At 43.9% G+C, this 19,561-nt stretch overlaps 1 protein-coding gene across 1 annotated transcript in view; it reads left to right on the plus strand.

Annotated features, from left to right (window-relative positions):
- Positions 1–19,561, plus strand: part of LOC120920468 (zinc finger protein 37-like) — a 199,390-nt gene that overhangs the window by 88,684 nt on the left and 91,145 nt on the right. The gene's annotated exons all lie outside the window — the stretch shown is intronic.

Here is a 19,561-nt window from a genome sequence, read left to right on the forward strand (position 1 = left end):
TTGCATTTGTTCAGTGTTTTTCACCTGCCCGGTTGTTATACACATACACTGACTGGTCATTGTTTGCCTTTCATGAGCAAATTCCTCATTTCACAATTTATCACATTTGTGTTTTCTTCATTTTGTATATGGTAACATTTCTCACATATCATTGTTTTTTAGCGCTGCACTTTTTTGTTTTTGTTTGCTTTGGACTTTGTGTGTGCTGGGCTGCTTTTTGGTTTCACCTTTTAAAAAAAATATTTTTCCCAGTTAGCGCAATTTTTCCCCCCAATATTTGTTGACATTTGCTGGTAGAAAAAATACTGACCAACGTTCTGCTGGTGTGTATGTTGGGCGTGCACCAACAACCGATCAACTCCCGATCAGTGCTTTCAACCAGTGGCAGAGACCATGACTGAGTGTTCTGGTGGCCATGGGGGGTGCGGAACACAGCTTAGTGGGGGAGAACACTGAACTAACCTTGCATGGTTAGTACAGCAGCTCTGAATGGAGCTGTCGGGGGTTTGTCTGTGCAACCCAGCGAGTTGCACCAAACTCTATCGTACTATTCCCCCCTCCAAAAAACAGCTTAGATTACAAGAATGGCACATTCACAAATGAGATTCCTGTTATTTGCTATTTTAGTGTTTTTTTCTGTTAGCATTCAATGGTTAAAGCTGATCGCCATGTTTCATTGAAACTTTTAAATGGTCAGTTTGGACCAAACTGTCCAAATGGACTATTATCCTTTGGCAGCGCAGATGAGCATTGGTGATGGATCGAGATTAGGCTTAGGTACGTATACAGGAAGTGAGAATGGTATACACGCTAAAATATTTTTTACCTTAAAGCAGAATTTTACCCATAACAACTTGATAAAAAAATGTTCTTTAGCCACTTGCCGCAAAATTAATGTACCTGTACGTCGTTTTGGTCAAGTGGTTGTACTGGAGTGATGCATTCAGCCGCAAGCATCACCCTGGTACCGTGTGTTTTTTCAACTGATGTGGCTAACCCTTGTTACAAGCAGCAGGCGGGAATGCCCCGTCCCACCAGGAGACCTGAGCCACCAGCCTGCATGTCCGTCTGCTGGCCGGATTCCCAAACAAAGCCGGAATCTGCTTCAATCGGGTTTCCGATGTAGTAACCCGGAAGCAACATCCCTTCTGGTTTAGTCAGCAGCCAATGGCGTTGGTTTTAAAAAATCCACAGATCTTGGCGTTTTGAATACTTTCAAGTGCAGTGGAGGGGTTTGGGTCACTGCCTATTACTGTGACAAGGGATGTTTACATTTGTTGTGACAGCAATAAAAGTGCTCAGAATTTTTTTTTTTTTTTTTTTTTTTAAAGGAACAGTGTAAAAAATGTAATTAAGAAAAAATAAAAATGTTTTAAAATGCCCCATCCCTTCGTGCTTGCGCGCCAAAGCAAATGCATATGTAAGTTGTGTCCGCAAATATAAACGGTGTTCAAATCACACGTGAGGTATTGCTATGATCGTTGGAGCGAGAACAATAATTCTAGCACTAGACCTCTACTTTAACTCTAAATGGGTAACCAGTAAAAAAAATTTGATCGCCTATGGAAATTTTTAAATACCGTCGTTTGGTGCCATTCCACCTGTGTGCGTAATTTTAGCGCATGACATGTTTGGTATCTATTTACTATGCATAATATCCTCTTTCACATTGTATAATGGTCTTAACACCTACTCAGTTTTTTCTTTTGATCTCATGTTTTAATTATCAAGGACTGGTGCAGTACTGTCTGTGTTGGAAACCAACCACACAAATCTTCCTAAATATACACATTGTATAACATTTAGGCTAACTTTACTGTTTTTTTTTTTTTGTCATCGAAGTGTTTTTTTTCCCCCCAAAAAAGCATTTGAAAGACCGCTGCACAAATACAGTGTGCCATAAAATATTTCAACAACCGCCATTTTATTCTCTATGGTCTTTGCTAAAAATATATATAATGTTTGGGGGTTCTAAGTAATTTTCTAGCAAAAAATACATTTTTAACTTGTAGGCAACAAATCTCAGAAATAGGCCTGGCCTTGAAGTGGTTAGCAAGGAACATACATTCCACATTCGCCACTTACAGCCCAGGCCAATTCTGGCATTTCTGTCCTACATGTACAGACCATAATTTCTTTATTGTACATCACTAAGTGGGTTATATTCCACCTTCAGGTGCTTAACACTGGTGTAATCAATTAGATGGTAAGTTTCCTCTCTATATAACCCCTCCCATACTGGGAGCACCTCAGTTTTTTCGCCAGTGTCTAAGGTGTTGGTCACGAGTGAAGATGTGCTCTGAGGAGCTACACTTAAGGGATCCATGCTGGATTTAAATAGCCTCCATAAAGACCAGATCCATCCAAAGATCTATTGAGGCCAAAGTGGATGGTATCCGAAGCCTGTAATGCCTCTCCTCGGAGGGCTGGGTCCTAGGTGCCAGTGCTTTGGTTATACCAAAAGTTACTGACAGTATGCGCTACAGGTCCAGGGGAGTGGATTTCTGAGAGGTGCCCAGTCCCTGAAGGTCTGTTGACTTAACCCACCGTGATCAAAGATTGGGTCTGTCGGTGCCCGCTGGGGCGGGATAAGGTAAGTGAACACAATCCTAATTAAGTTAAAAAGAAATAGGGGAAGGGGAAGACATAAAGGCACTCACATTTGCCAACATCCGAAATATTGATTCAAGAGAAAGGTACTACACAAGGTAGTGACAGGGCGGACTTTTTCAGGCAATCACAGGGGCATAGGGTCTTTAGAAAAATATTAATTTAATTACAAAATACATACAATAAATTTCAATAAAATATGATGAAAAAGTGCAAAAAATACATTCACAAGCAATATTTTCTTTCGTCCTCACTACGCGTTTCGCCTAGCGGCTTCTTCAGACGAGTTTGAGAGAGAGTTTTTGACAATAGAGTATTGCTAATTTCATAGGTCTGAAATGAAATATAAAATTTGTAACGTACAGAAAACATGGAAAAATAAATTAAAACACTGAAAGCCGTATGCAAAAAGAGTCTCAGAAAATACCAATTGAATTGATAGCCATCCACGTGCATCGAGGACCAATTGAAGTCACAGATGTACAGGTGATATATAATTTGTGGAAAAGCTGTTAGAACATAAAGAAACAGATATTAAATGATATTGAGTATGTTGGCATTAGATTATAGGCAAAATATTCAATAGATAGAACACTACCCCACTAGAAGGAGAGAAGAAGATCTCCTATAATTAGCAGCAAGCCGTAATGTATCCAATACATAAATAAATACGGGTTCTAGGGAGTAGAGTAAAATGGATAAATGGATCCTTATGTGATAACTGACAAGTAAGGTTTTAAGACAAATTGCAAACAAATATATAGATTGCAGAAAAAGCCTGTTTACCTGACAAAAAACAAGAACCAAAGCAGACCGGGACCACAATAAGGCAGGGAGCAGGTGGAGGGAGCCTGGAGGGAAATTAGATTCCGTACAAAAAGGCAGCCACGCTGCAATGTCCAATAAGCGGACAAGCCAAAAGATTTGAGGCCTGAATAAAATACAGACAAAGTCAGGTAAGAGAGAGCAAGAAGGTGATGAATCTGCCCAAAAGAACAGAGCCCAGCGAAGGGAGCATACCTCGATAAAGAAGAATCCTCGTGTGTCCTGGGGGGGGGTAGCCTGTGCTGCACGCCGAATAATGACTGCTGCGACTGACATTATATAGCGTAGTGAGGAGGAGGGGGTGGGCTCAAGCGTCACGTTCAAAGGACGTGATGATGTCATACCTACAGCGCCGAAGGTGATGGCGCATAAACAGAGCAGGGCTAAAGGAGGGATGGACCGGCTGCTGCGATACGTCACAGCCCCGCCCACTCGAGTTCCGCAACACAAGCCACGGAGGGAGTGGGGCGTGCACAAAAGGCGGCGTCGAGCAGGCCAGCAAGTCCCGCCCCAGACGGCTTAGCCGTGTTGAAAGGACTAGTAATAGGGGTATAGGCCAGACGGACCTGGTAACAGAATCTTCAACAGGCAGTAAATATGCAGCCTGGAACTGGAGAGTAAAGATAAATATAAAAAAGAGCAGTTACAGAAGACGATTTAGACTACCAACAGAGGGAGTGGGGGGGGGGGAGAGGAAAAATCCCCCATATATGATTCAGGGGCCGGGTTCAAAAAAGGAATATTATCAAATAAAACTAGGCTAGTTCATGTATTTCCTGAATAAGGACTCCAATGTATCAATAAGTTGTCAATAAATAAAGTCATGGCTAGAGTCCAATGCGGGTGCAATAATTAAAATTACCACAAGATGGCAGATACAAAACAGAACATGTCTTATAAAACAATCAATGGCAGAGGCAGAGACCCCAATTGCATACAGGTGATCAGTAGAATTAAAAGAAGAAATTTTAGAGTATAGAGTAAACAACATTAACATAATGTATCGATTCCCTGTTTAGATAAAAGCTTAAAACTCAAAGCATCATTCAGGCCGGGAAATTTATTAGCTTGCAGCCTATGGATCCAGCGTGTTTCACATTGCAGAACACGCTGGTCAAAGTTACCCCCTCTCGGGTCCTCATAGACACTCTCTAGAGCGGTAAATCTAAATACGTCTGGTTCGTATTTATGTCTAAAGGCTATGTGATGGCCCATGGTGGTATTCAATAGGCCATTAGTTGCATAGTAGGTGTGATCTTTGATGCGTTTCCAGAAGGGACGTATGGTTTTCCCAACATAGAAACTACCACATTGGCATTGGATCAGGTACACAACCCCCCTAGTCTGGCAGGTAATATGTTGCTTAATTGTATGTTTTTGTCCATTGGGTAATAATACATTAGCACCCACTATCACAAACCTACAAAAATTGCATTCACCACACCTATAGAGGCCAGGTAGGTCACGTTTTATGTCACTTGATCTGCTGTATTTACTGGTGACCAAACGATCACGGATAGATCTTGCCCGTCTATAGGTGATTTCGGGTCTAGACCCTATATGTTTTGCCAACACTGGATCAGATGTAAGCAGGTGGCGGTGTTTCTATCTCAGCATGTTGGTTAGAGTATGTTGTAATCAGTCTGGTAGTGTTATGGCTGGTTCGTTTATTTCTGTGTTATAAGAGGTCACTTCTTGATTTGCCATTGGCCTTTGCGAAAGCTCTTTTTAAACAATTTTTGCTATATCCTCTTGATCTCAGTCTTGTGTATAAAAGATCTGCTTCGTATTTAAATTTTTGATCATCCGAGCAGTTTCGTCGGAGTCGCAAGTATTGTCCGAACGGTATGCTTAGGACTAAAGATTTGGGGTGGGCACTGGTGGCATGGAGGATAGTGTTACCGGCCGTGGGCTTGCGATATAGAGACGTATTTAAATTCCCTTCTTTTGAGATGTAAATAGTTACATCTAGGAAGGCTAATTCAGTCATGCTGGAGGCTCATCGTAAATTTTAAATTATAGTCGTTTTGCCCAAGTTTTGTCATAAACGTATTTAAATCTTCCAAAGATCCTGTCCAAAGGAGCAGGATATCGTCTAAGTATCGATACCAACCCAAAACAAAAAATAGCAGATCCGTGGATACATCACTGGAAAAAAGTTCTCGCTCCCACCCCCCCAGGTACAGGTTCGCATAGGACGGCACGCAGCACGTACCCATAGCGACTCCCTGTACCTGGAGGAAGTGGGACCCATCGAACGAAAAAATATTTTTAGTTAGAATGTGAGCCAAGAGTTTGACAATGAAATCGTTAAGTTTGCAGGATTTAGGACCTCTTTTGGCCAGGAATCTACTGATTACCTCCAGTGCTTTTGTGTGTGGAATGGAAGAATATAATGCTTCCACGTCAATTGAGACAAGGAGGCACCCTGGAGGCACAGTAAGGCCATCTAACGCCCTCAATAGATCCGGGGTGTCCTGGATATATGAGGGCATAGTGTTAACATGTGGTCTAAGATACTCATCTACGAATTTGCTGGCTCGTTCAGTCTTTGAGCCTATGCCGGAGACAATAGGGCGACCCGGTGGGTCATGCAAGTTCTTGTGGGTCTTGGGGAGTGAATAAAAAGTCAGGGTTTTGGCATACGGGACCTGGATGCCATCGAAAATGGATTTGGTGATCAAGCCCTCGGAGAGGGCGGCCTAAATAGTGTCATTATATTGCTGGTTAAATCTATCAATGAGATCATTAGGCACTGGTCTGTACCAGGCCCTATTTTTTTAGTATGTCCCATCACATATTTTGGTAGTTCAACTCATTCATTACCACTACATTGCCGCCCTTGTCCGAGGGCTTGATCACCAATTGGGGGCTATGACTAAGGCTGGTAAGGGCCTGAGTTTGGGCCATGGTATGGTTTTTATTTGCATTTGGAAAGGAAGGCAAAGATTCAATATCCTTGATTGCCTGCATCAAGAAAGCCCAGACATTGGGATTAGTCTGAAGCGGAGGGAATTTAAGGGATTTTTTCTTAACGGCCTTTTCAAGTGTATCCAGGTCGTTTTGATAGCGGTTAAGTTGTACTCGCTGTCCTATAGCTTCATCAGACTCAGGAGAGTCCTCAAGTATTTGATTGCTCTCATTTTCTTCTAACAGAAGAACAAGTGTTTTCAATGCACGAAAGTCAGCGACTGTGAAATCCTTCCATATATCCTGTTGTGCATAGTCAGTTTGCCGTTTACATCTCTCCTTATCGAACATCAAATTAAAGGTAAGTTTACGTGCGAACAGGTAGAGATCTTTCGTTAATTCAAATTTTGTTAAATGTCGGGGCAAAAACTGAGGCCAAGACTGAGAAGATCAATCTCCGATAGACTCAAAATTTGAGATGTTAAATTGATTACTTCCATCCGAAGATTGCTACATAAAGTAGTAGCTGGATCGGGTATATTTGTTTTGCAGAGGTGGGGTAGCATTAAGGGTATCATTCGGGGCAATAGTAGGTTGAGCATGGGAGATGTATGGAAAGAAGTGGTCCATACGTCATTTTGGACCGTCCCTCACCATCCCTTCCTTGTTTGTATTTGTAAGTGATTTTGCCATTGTTTGTGCTGTCTCTATGGAAACACGCTGGATCCATAGGCTGCAAGCTAATAAATTTCCCGGCCTGAATGATGCTTTGAGTTTTAAGCCTTTCCTGATTGCTTAAAACTCGCGGGACAACAAACATCACATAGATGCATCAGCTCCAAGGTCAAAAAACCTCTGACCTTTATACTCTTCATGCTGTCCCTTTTCCACAAGCATACCTGTTACTAGTCCATGTGCCTTCGCTAAAGAAAAATGCCAATCCTGACATTGGAATTAGACATAATACCCCATTTGTCGGACTCGTATCTCAGAAAAAATGGACATATACTATATAGGGGACTAAGATGATTTTTGTGAACCAACTTAATACTATTGTTGTTTTCTCTTTTTTCTTTTTCTTTTATTTTCCATATCTATACGAACCAATGGATATAAATTCTATTTTATCTCAACGTATCTAAACAGGGAATCGATACATTATGTTAATGTTGTTTACTCTATACTCTAAAATTTCTTTTTTTAATTCTACTGATCACCTGTATGCAATTGGGGTCTCTGCCTCTGCCATTGATTGTTTTATAAGACATGTTCTGTTTTGTATCTGCCATCTTGTGGTCATTTTAATTATTGCACCCGCATTGGACTCTAGCCATGACTTTATTTATTGACAACTTATTGATACATCTAAATCGTCTTCTGTAACTGCTCTTTTTTATATTTATCTTTACTCTCCAGTTTCAGGCTGCATATTTACTGCCTGTTGAAGATTCTGTTACCAGGTCCGTCTGGCCTATACCCCTATTACTAGTCCTTTCAACACGGCTAAGCCGTCTGGTCACACCCACTTTAGCTATTGGAGTATCGTATTTACCTCGCTGATAGGGCGGGCCAGATTCGATGCCACGATCTGCATGATACCGCCCCTAGACACGCCCAGCCCATCCTGAATGATAGGTCGGGGCGGGACTTGCTGGCCTGCTCGACGCCGCCTTTTGTGCACGCCCGCTCCCTCCGTGGCTTGTGTTGCGGACTCGAGTGGGTGGGGCTGTGACGAATCGCAGCAGCCGGTACATCCCTCCTTTAGCCCTGCTCTGTTTATGCGCCATCACCTTCGGTGCTGTAGGTATGACATCATCACGTCCTTTGAACGTGACGCTTGAGCCCACCCCCTCCTCCTCACTACCCTATATAATGTCAGTCGCAGCAGTCATTATTCGGCGTGCAGCACAGGCTACCCCCCCGGGACACACGAGGATTCTTTATCGAGGTATGCTCCCTTCGCTGGGCTCTGTTTTTTTGGGCAGATTCATCACCTTCTTGCTCTCTTACCTGACTTTGTCTGTATTTTATTCAGGCCTCAAATCTTTTGGCTTGTCCGCTATTGGACATTGCAGCGTGGCTGCCTTTTGTACGGATCTAATTTCCCTCCAGGCTCCCTCCACCTGCTCCCTGCCTTATTGGTCCCGGTCTGCTTTTGTTCTTGTTTTTTGTCAGGTAAACAGGCTTTTTCTGCAATCTATATATTTGTTTGCAATTTGTCTTAAAACCTTTACTTGTCAGTTATCACATATGGATCCATGTATCCATTTTCCTCTACTCCCTAGAACCCGTATTTATTTATGTATTTGGATACATTACGGCTTGCTGCTAATTATAGGAGATCTTCTTCTCTCCTTCTAGTGGGGTAGGTGTTCTATCTATTGAATATTTTGGCCTATAATCTAATGCCAACATACTCAGAACATAAAGAAACATATATTAAATTATATTAACAGCTTTTCCACAAATTATATATCACCTGTACATCTGTGACTTCAATTGGTCCTCGATGCACGTGGATGGCTATCAATTCAATTGGTATTTTCTAAGACTCTTTTTGCATATCGGCTTTCAGTGTTTTAATTTATTTTTCCACGTTTTCTGTACGTTACAAATTTTATATTTCATTTCAGACCTATGAAATTAGCAATACTCTATTGTCAAAAACTCTCTCTCAAACTCGTCCTGAAGAAGCCGCTAGGCGAAACGCGTAGGCGAGACGAAAGAAAATATTGCTTGTGAATGTATTTTTTGTACTTTTTCATCATATTTTATTGAAATTTATTGTATGTATTTTTGTAATTAAATTTATATTTTTCTAAAGACCCTATGTCCCTGTGATTGCCTGAAAGTCTGCCCTGTCACTACCTTGTGTAGTACAATCCTAAGTAAATATCCTTAAGGATTATCTTCCATTAATAGCTACATGTCTTATCTGTTTTCCGCCACTAGAGGCAGTAAAGAGACATACCTGGTGTTTCACTTACCATGCTCTCCAGGAACGAAAAGCTCATTGTCAGCCAGTCTGTTAAGCGGCTCACTTCCTCCGCTTCATTCTCTGCAACAGTTGTGTGTATGGGGGAGGTCCCTTGTAGTCCGGGTCCACGGCGCTCCTTGGGGGGGATCTCTCTCTCTCTCTCTCTCTCCCCCTGCCTCACCATTTCCCTACGAGCATGTGCACGCTTTTGTAGGCGGGGCAACTATGTGTTTTGCCGCTGTCGTGTGCACGCCGGCTCACACTGCAGGCCCTTCAAAAAAGCCCCAAACTCCAGAGCTCTGTAAAGCCAGAGGGACACAGCAGCTTGGGGCACGTAAGCACCTTGTGTGTGTTGGATACAGACATATCTAAGACGCCTACTCAGCATCTAGCTGTGCAGATTAGCAGGCATTGTTTTTTTGCTAGACCAAGTTCAGCTGTTGATGCACCTGTGTTAAGTTCCTCTGCTTTTAGCTTAGGACTCTGTCTCCCTGTAGAAAAGGTTCAGGGGCAGGAATATAAAAGTGTACCAAGGTATCGCCACCTGAATTTGGTGGCCCTAATCATGCTTGCATGATACCATCATCCCCTGTAGAGACTTGAGTCAGCCCACAGGTTGAGCCATCGGCCCTGTCAGGCATTGCAGCCTCCCCCAACATTTGGAAGTGTTTTGCATTGCATTTGTTGGTCTATAAGAGGTTAACTGCTATATTCACAGCATCCTCACAAGTAACAGAACCTGGGGTGTTCCCCTTTCCCTGCTCTAAATCCTCAAACAAGAGGATTAAAAGACCTGAGGATCAAAGTTCACCGTCGGAGGATAGGGAACAGGTGCAGTCTAAGGAGGCAGAGGTATCGGAAGCCTTACATGTTCTGGAGTTGCAGCTGCAGTTATTTTCACAGATTCATACTGCGCCAGCGTGGCGTGGGATTAGAAGGCGTATGCCGGAAGTGGGCGTGACCCATGCAAATGAGGCGTGACCCCATGCAAATGATGGGCCGAGCGCCAGACAGATACGGATCACAAACTGCGCAATACGCCGTGACGTGGACACATCCCCCTGCGCCTGCTCACAACCACGTCGGAACGTAAAATACGCCGGCTTGTGTTCTCTGGTGCAGACCTTTGCATGTCTGCTGCTGGGTTGCACCTCCTTTATGGGGAATAACTTTACGCCGGACGTACAACTTACGCGCACCTCTCGTAGCCTGCGTCGGGCGCACGCAGGTTCGCGAATTGCCGTATTTCCCTCATTTGCATGTTTGAATGGCTAATTAATGGGAGCGGCACCATGCACCCAGCCTAAATTTGCGCCCACCCTACTCCGGCGTAAGCAAGCTACTTCGGCAGGGTGTAGCCTGGTTTTAGGAGCATATCTGTTTGTGGGTCTGGCGCACATTTGCACTTACGTCGGTGTAACTTGTAATACGTCGGCGTAAGTGCTTTCTGAATCTGCCCATTATGTGTAATGGAACCTTTTTTAGTATTGTTAACATGCTCTGCTAATCTTGCATGCAAAGGTCTGGATGTCCTCCCGATATATTGCACAACCACATTGTAACATATATACAACACCCACCGTGTTGCATGAAATGCGTAATGTCATATTCCCTATTTGTGGCAGAAGCTAAAAACGTTTTCTGTCCTTTCTTTTTTTTTTTTTTTACATTCACTTTAGAGTGTTTACAAGAAGCACACCGTTCACAAGCATAAAAGCCTCCTAAAAACGTAAATAACCTATTTTCCGTAGGGACAGGGGGGGGGGTTAAGAACGCTGGGCGCTAGGCGATCCCTCAGAGGGTGCTTTTTTATAAATGAACTGAGGGCGTATGGGCAAAACCGGTCCCAACACCTTATTCTTCAAGATAGACCAATTCTTACTAATGATTCTCTCAAACGTCCTATATTGTACATTATAATCTAAAATCATCCTAAAATTGTGATTGTGACGGTAGTAGAAGATATCCCCGTCAAGAATTCCCTTCTTCCCATAAAAGAAAATCACCCAATATTCCACGAGTAGAAATCCCTGGAATCGCCGAATAATTCACACATGAGCCAAAGCTTAATGCTGGAACAAGACTCTCTTTAACTAGTAGCCGACCGCGCACCGTCATTATACGGCGGCAGGTCGGCTCTCCTGGGCGAGAGCCCGTAGCTATACGTCCTATCGTATAGCCGCCACTAGGGGGCGCGTGCGCGCCGCCGGAGGCGCGCGCTCCCCGCTCGCCCCCGACTCCCGTGCGTGTGCCCGGCGGGCGCGATCGCCGCCGGGCACACGCGATCGCTCGGTACAGAGCGGGGAACGGGAGCTGTGTGTGTAAACACACAGCTCTCGTTCCTGTCAGCGGGGGAAATGCTGATTTTCTGTTCATACAATGTATGAACAGAAGATCAGTGTTTCCCCTAGTGAGGCCACCCCCCCCCACAGTAAGAACACACAAGGACATACTTAACCCCTTCCCCGCCCCCTAGTGTTAACCCCTTCACTGCCAGTGGCATTTTTATAGTAATCTAATGCATTTTTATAGCACTGATCGCTATAAAAATGCCAATGGTCCCAAAAATGTGTCAAAAATGTCCGAAGTGTCCGCCATAATGTCGCAATACCGAAAAAAAAATCGCTGATCGCCGCCATTACTAGTAAAAAAAATATTAATAAAAATACCCCCTATTTTGTAAACGCTATAACTTTTGCGCAAACCAATCAATAAACGCTTATTGCGATTTTTTTTACGAAAAATATGTAGAAGAATACGTATCGGCCTAAACTGAGGAAAAAAAAAGTTTTTTTATATATTTTTGGGGGATATTTATTACAGCAAAAAGTAAAAAATATTAATTTTTTTCAAAATTGTCGCTCTATTTTTGTTTATAGCGCAAAAAATAAAAAACGCAGAGGTGATCAAATACCACCAAAAGAAAGCTCTATTTGTGGGAAAAAAAGGACGCCAATTTTGTTTGGGAGCCACGTCGCACGACCGCGCAATTGTCTGTTAAAGCGACGCAGTCCCGAATCGCAAAAAGTACTCTGGTCTTTAGGCAGCAATATGTTCCGGGGGGTAAGTGGTTAATGGCAGCATTATGCTAGTTATATACAGTTTACAAGCTAATCATCAATCAAAGAACAATGAAATCTCCACCCCCTTTTCACACACTGGGGCTCCCATACAGATTATAGGTAGACACTCTGGTGCCAACCCTGACAAGGCACATTTCTTTAGATAATGACCTCAGTGAAGTTAATTACTACAACGAAGCAATCAGAATAATTAACATGAGCCAATTATCTAATCATTTAGCCATACAATACACATCTCTTAAAGGGGTGGTTCCCCCTAAAACACATTGCTAACAATAGATTCGTAAGACCCGTTACACTGCGGGTAGGCTGGCTTTTTTTTTTTTTTTTTCAGTACATACCGAGATCTCCCCGTCTCGTCCCTTGTCGGTGGGCGTTCCTAGTTGATTGACGTTCCTCGGACGGGCGCGTATGTGACGTCGCGACTTTCCGAAAGAAGCCAAACGTCGCTGCGCATGCGCCGTATAGAGCCGACTCTATACGGCGCATGCGCAGCGACGTTCGGCTTCTTTCGGAAAGTCGTGACGTCACGTACGCGCCCGTCCGAGGAACGTCAATCAACTAGGAACGCCCACCGCCAAGGGACGAGACGGGGAGATCTCGGTATGTACGAAAAAAAAAAAAAAAGCCAGCCTACCCGCAGTGTAACGGGTCTTACGAATCTATTGTTAGAAATTAGTTTTAGGGGGAACCACCGCTTTAAGGGTAAACACAGGTCTTCTTCACACACAGACATTAAAATAGCAGGGAGAGAATTAAACTGAAGCATATAGGCAATTGCATAAAAGTCCTTCACAGTGATTATCCGTACTAGATTCCCTTATATGATCAGCGACCAATACATTTCTGTCTGTAACGGAATGGCCCGTGACACCCAGAGACTTTTGAAGGATGGGGGGTACTCCTGTGCCAGCTTCACTAATGACTCTTGGGTCTAGGGTCATCCTATGTCCCTTTTGGGCATAGGATGTCCGAGAACTGATATCTAGGATTACGTGAGATGGGACATTAATGATGATTCATGTATTGCAGGATCTTGGAATATTACAGGTTGTTTATTCTGACCCCCAACAGGTCAATAAGAATGTCTCATTCAATGTGTAACAGACTGTTGAGATGCTAATTAAGTCTGCTACTGTGGTGATGTGAATTGGAGTCTGGCTGCCTATTATGGGATGTTTAAGTGTCTTGCTGTGATTACTGTCTGTTGTCCATTGTGTTAATTAGGTCTGCTCCTAAGATATTTCATTGTAAATGCTAATGACACTGTTTTGTGTGAAAAGACTATTAGTAATAGATGTGGAATGTGACTTGTCAGCTGTAGTAATTAACTCCTCTAAATGCAGTGTCAGAATGTCTGTCTGGGATGTGGATTGAGGGGGGGAACTCGTTAAGGGCCCATTGTGTGATGTTTTGGGCGGAGAGTTTTATTGTCCCTGTAGCATGCTTGTAACTGTATATAAGAAGCTGTATATAAGAAGCTGAGTACCATTAACCACTTGCTTCCGGCGCTGCGTCGCTTTAACTGACAATTGCGCGGTCGTGCGACGTGGCTCCCAAACAAAATTGACGTCCTTTTTTCCCCACAAGTAGAGCTTTCTTTTGGTGGTATTTGATCACCTCTGCGATTTTTTTATTTTTTGCGCTATAAACAAAAAAGAACGACAATTTTGAAAAAAAATACAATATTTTTTACTTGTTGCTATAATAAAAAAAAATTTTTTTTTAAAACATTTTTTTTTTCAGTCTAGGCCGATACGTATTCTTCTACATATTTTTGTTAAAAAAAAAAATTGCAATACGTAACTGGTTTGCGCAAAAGTTATAGCGCCTACAAAATAGGGGACAGAATTATTTTTTTTTTTATTTTTTTTTTTACTAGTAATGGCGGCGATCTGCGATTTTTATTGGGACTGCGACATTGTCGGACACTTTTGACAAATTTTTGTCACCATTCAAATTTATACTGCGATCAGTGCTATAAATATGCACTAATTACTGTATAAAAGTGACTGGCATTGAAGGGGTTAACACTACGGGGTGAGGAAGGGGTTACCCTGCATAGTGTTCTAACTGTGGGGGAAGGGGGGTGACTGGGGGAGGTGACCGATCTGTGTCCTATGTACAAGAGACACAGATCGATCTCCTCTCTCCCTGGCAGGACGCTGTCTCTGTGAGAGCCGGCAATGAGAAATGATCTCATATGTTTACAGATCATCTCTCATTGGCCGCACAGATCGCCTACCAAACGGCCACTCCGATTGGCCGTTCACAGCGATCTGTGATTGGCTGTGTCCAAGGGACACGGCCAGCACAGAGTTTCACCGCTGCGCGCTCGGGAGCGCGCGCGGGGAACGAGGAAAGGGGCGGACGTCAATTGACGTCTTGTTGGATTTTCAGGTCCGCGCTGTAGCAGTCATTCGGCTATAGCGCGGGCCTCAGGTGATTAAAGTATTAATTCGTTTGACTCAAAACAGAGCTTGTCTCGTTTATTCTGGGGAATGGAATGGGTCCTGTCTGCTGGATTGTCGGATAAGCTGTCGTGGGTTGGTGGAATGGAAGATCGTAAACGGTGTTAACCCCTGACCCACTGTCGACCATTTTAACTTTGGAAATTTCTGTTTCAAGGTCATGTTTAACATCCCTTTTCTTCAAATCTAGACAATGGCACTTGAGATTGACTGACTGATAAAATCACCATCCTCAGTACAGATGCGACGCAACCTAATGAACTGTCCCCTAGGGATGTTGCACAACCATGAACGATGGTGGCAACTCCCTAGGGGGATGTAAGAGTTGCGATCAGTAGGTTTTAAATGATTAATTGGTTTAAAATGATCCACAGATTGTTAACCACTTGACCACTGGGCACGAAAACCCCCTTAATCACCAGACCAATTTTCAGCTTTCGGTGCTCTTACATTTTGAATGACAATAACTCAGTCATACAACACTGTAACCAAATGAAATTGTTGTCCTTTTTTTCCCACAAATAGAGCTTTCTTTTGGTGGTATTTGATCACCTCTGCGATTTTTATTTTGTTCGCTATAAATGAAAAAAGAACGAAAATTTTGTAAAAAAAATGAATCTTTCTTAATTTCTATCATACAATTTTGCAAAAAAGTAATTTTTCTTCATAAATTTGGCCTAAAATGTATACTGCTACATATCTTTGGTAAAAAAAAAAAATTTGGATATTATTTAGTCTGGGTGAAAGTTATAGGGTCTACAAGCTATGGTACAAATTACTGAAAATGTATCAATTTGATCACATCTGATGTACTGACAGCCTCTCTCATTTCTTGAGACCCTAACAAGCCAGTAAAGTACAAATACCCCCCAAATGACCCATTTTTGGAAAGTAGACATTCCAAGGTAGTTGGTAAGAGGTATAGTTAGTTTTTTGAAGTTGCCATTTTTTCCCCCAATTCTTTGCAAAATGAAGATTTTTTTTTTTTTTTTTTTACACCATCTTGTCATTATAACAGGTTATTTCTCTCACATGGCATGTATATTCCACAAATGACACCCAAAAATATATTCTCCTGCTCCTCCTGAGTATGGCGATACCACATGTGTGAGACTTTTACACAGTCTGGCCACATACAGAGGCCCAACACTGAAGTAGCAACTTCAAGCGTTCTAGGAGCATAAATTACACATCTAATCTCTCAACCACCTATTACAGTTTTGAAGGCCCTGGAACACCAGGACAATGGAAACGCCCACAAAGTGACCCCATTTTGGAAAGCTAACACCCCAACGAATATCCTATGAGGCATAATGAGTCTTTTGAATGGTTCATTTTTTTCCAGATGTTTTTGGAAAATGTGGAAAAAAATGAAAACGCATTTTTTTTTACACAAAGTTGTCCATTTATAGGATATTTCCAACACATAGCATGTACATAGCAAAAATTACACCCCAAAATATATTCTCCTGCTCCTCCTGAGTATGGCGATACCACATGTGTGAGACTTTTCAACAGCCTGGCCACATAGAGACCCAACATCCAAGAAGCACCATCAGGTGTTCTAGGGACACAAATTACACATCCAATTTCCTTACAATCTATCACATTTTTGAAGGCCCTTCATATTTCTAACACAGCATGTACATACCAAGAATTACACCCTAAAATACATTCTGCTGAGTAATGGGCAAAAAAAAAAAAAGATTACCTGTGTTTTTAGTAGTGCAATTGTCCACAGAAGGAGAGCCCCGATCCAGACAGCAGGCAGGGACGTGGTCAGCGACAGTGAATGGAATTGTCCAGGCAGCAGGCAGGAATATTGTCCATAGTCAGTACAGGGATACTGTCCATATACAGTCCAGGGCCAGTGCAAGTAGAAACATTGCCAGCAGTGCCAAAATATTGGTCCTGGTAGTAAGCAGGAACATGGTCCAGGTAGCAGGCCAGGAAAGAATGGGGACAGGGGTAGAGGCTTCTCCCACCCAAATCTCTTTGAAGCCTCCTGGCAACCAGACCCTAATCCGGAAATCGGAAAACTAAAAAAATTAGTTTTTTCATCCAGAAAAACAATTCTGGAGCCCCTCACATATGTGAGACCCCTGTGTTCCCACTAGCATAGCAGGGTAAAAGATCAATCCAAGGGGCAGGAAAAAAACGTGGTCAAACGGTCCAGGGTCAATTCCAGAGCAGGCAGAGGTAGGTACAGTTAAGCTTTAGGCAGAAGCGTGGTCGTAAAACAAGCCAGGGTCAGTTCCGGAGAAGGCAGAGGTATTTTTAGCGTTAGGCAAAAGAGTGGTCGTATAACAGTCCAGGGTCGGTAACGGAGAAGGCAGAGGTATGTACAGTGCAGTGGCATCAGGGGTGTGGAGGAAAATGACAGGAAATTTAGATTTTTTTTTTTACCTAATAATCTGGAGCAGTATGGTAACGGCGGAAACATGCACCTAAACAGAGGCCTGGTTGGGAAGGACAATCGGGACAATAAACTGTGGTGTCTCTTCTGACTCCTCCTCTGGCGCACACCCGGCATTTCTTCTGGCGTTTGCGCCCATTTTCACGGGGGGGGGGGGGGATTCTGTCAGGAAAGTGCAGTTCGTGAAGTCTGCTCACGCAATCAGTGCGAAGAATTTCTGGTGGGATTTCAGGGAACAAAAGGGCGGTGACAACTTCTTGAAAGTAAAGATAGGGTGGGGGATTCAGGGTTGATTTTTTGTATATAACATAAGCGTTATAGAAGGCCAAGCTGAAAAAATAAATGGACACTTTTTTGTACCAGTGACGGGATTTTCTGGAGGGAAGGTAGGGTTCAATCATCTGGTCATTGAAGTCTACGCCACCCATAAACAAATTGTAGTCGTAGACGCAAGATGGTTTCTGGACTGGGCCTCTTCTTTTGGGGACTTCCACGTAGGTGTCGTCGTGGATGGTGGTGAGCATGTGGACATCTCGTCTGTCCCTCCACTTGACAGCCAATAGCTCCTGGTTCCGCAAAGTTGTCGTCTCTCCTCGTTTTAGCTTCTGATTGACTAATTTTTGCGGGAAGCCCTTCCTGTTGGTTCTTACGGTGCCACATGCTGGGGTGTCTCTCCGGTGTAGATTGCGAAAAAGGGGCAAGCTGGTGTAGAAATTGTCCACATAAAGGTGGTATCCCTTTCCAAGGAGCGGGTAGATGAGCTCCCAGACCACTTTTCCACTGCTTCCAATATACTCTGGGCATTCGGGGGGGGTGCAGTTGGGAGTCCTTCCCTTCGTATACAAGGAAGGAGTAGATGTACCCCGTGTCTCGGTCGCACAGTTTATACATCTTCACCCCATATCGGGCCCTTTTGCTGGGGATGAACTGTTTGATGCCCAGCCTGCTGGAAAATTTCACAAGGGACTCATCAATGGATATATTTTGTTGAGGGGTATATAACTGGGGGAATTTTTGAGAGAAAAAATTTAGGAGTGGCCGAATTTTAAATAATTTATCAAAAGAAGGGTCAGTTCGGGGAGGGCACTGGGTGTTGTCATTATAGTGGAGGAACCGTAGAATAAAAAAGTATCGGGATCTGGGCATACGGGATGAGAAGACTGGCATGTGGTGGATGGCTTTGGTAGACCAATAGGAGTAGGATTGTTTTTTTTTTTGGAGAGATCCATATTGAAGGTCAGGCCTAAAAATATCTTGAACTCCTCTACGGTCAGTTCTATCCACTGAAAGGGGCGGGCATAGCTGGAATCTGGAATCGGGGTGCTTTCTATGAACTGCTGAGCATAGAGGTTGCACTGGGCCACAATGGAGGATAATAATTTTTCCGTAAAAAGTAAATAAAAAAATTCGATCATGGCAAAATTTTCGGTGTTCACCTGGACACCTGGCTGGGCGGTGAAAGGGGGGATACTTGTTGCTCCAGAATTGGAAGGCAGCCACAGGGGGTTTTGAAGGCCATAGGGAAGGCTGGCATGGCTCCTATCCCTTTTGGGGCGGAGAGGACATCCGACTGGTGCCTGGCCTTTGTTGCACTGCTCGCGGGGTGGACGGCACTGCTCGCGGGGTGTACGGCACTGCTCGCGGGGTGTACGGCACTGCTCGCGGGGTGGACGGCACTGCGCTGCTAGAAGTAGGCTGCTGCTGCTCCACGCCAGAACGCCTTCTTTTAGTGGGCACACATTCCTCCTCTGATTCCGTATCAGACCCGCTACTTGTTACGGGCTCATAATCCGAATCGGACACAGACTCAGAGCTCCCCGCAGCTCTCATCAGTCGCGCAGAGTTGCTGGAAGGCCTGTTCAGCGGTAAAATATTTTTTTGCCATACTGGTGGCTAGTGGGGCTGCAATGCAGAACACTGGTGGCGCTGATGTGGCACTGCAGTGGCGCAGGTGGAACTGATGGGCAAAGGTGGCACTCGTGTGAACTGCTGTGGCTCTGGTTGCACTGCTGTGGCTCTAGGGTCGCTGATTAGCAGGCGGCATGGGTGGGCACAGGCGGCACGGGTGGGCACAGGCGGCACGGGTGGGCACAGGCGGCACTGCAGTGGTGCAGGTGTAACTAGTGTGAACTGCTGTGGCTCTAGGGTTCCTGATTAGCAGTCGGCGCAGGTGGGCACGGGTGGGCACAGGCGGCACTGCAGTGGTGCAGGTGTAACTGGTGTGAACTGCTGTGGCTCTAGGGTTCCTGATTAGCAGGCGTCACGGGCG

The sequence above is a fragment of the Rana temporaria genome, chromosome 13 (assembly GCF_905171775.1).
Source record: "Rana temporaria chromosome 13, aRanTem1.1, whole genome shotgun sequence".
Lineage (NCBI taxonomy): Eukaryota > Metazoa > Chordata > Amphibia > Anura > Ranidae > Rana > Rana temporaria.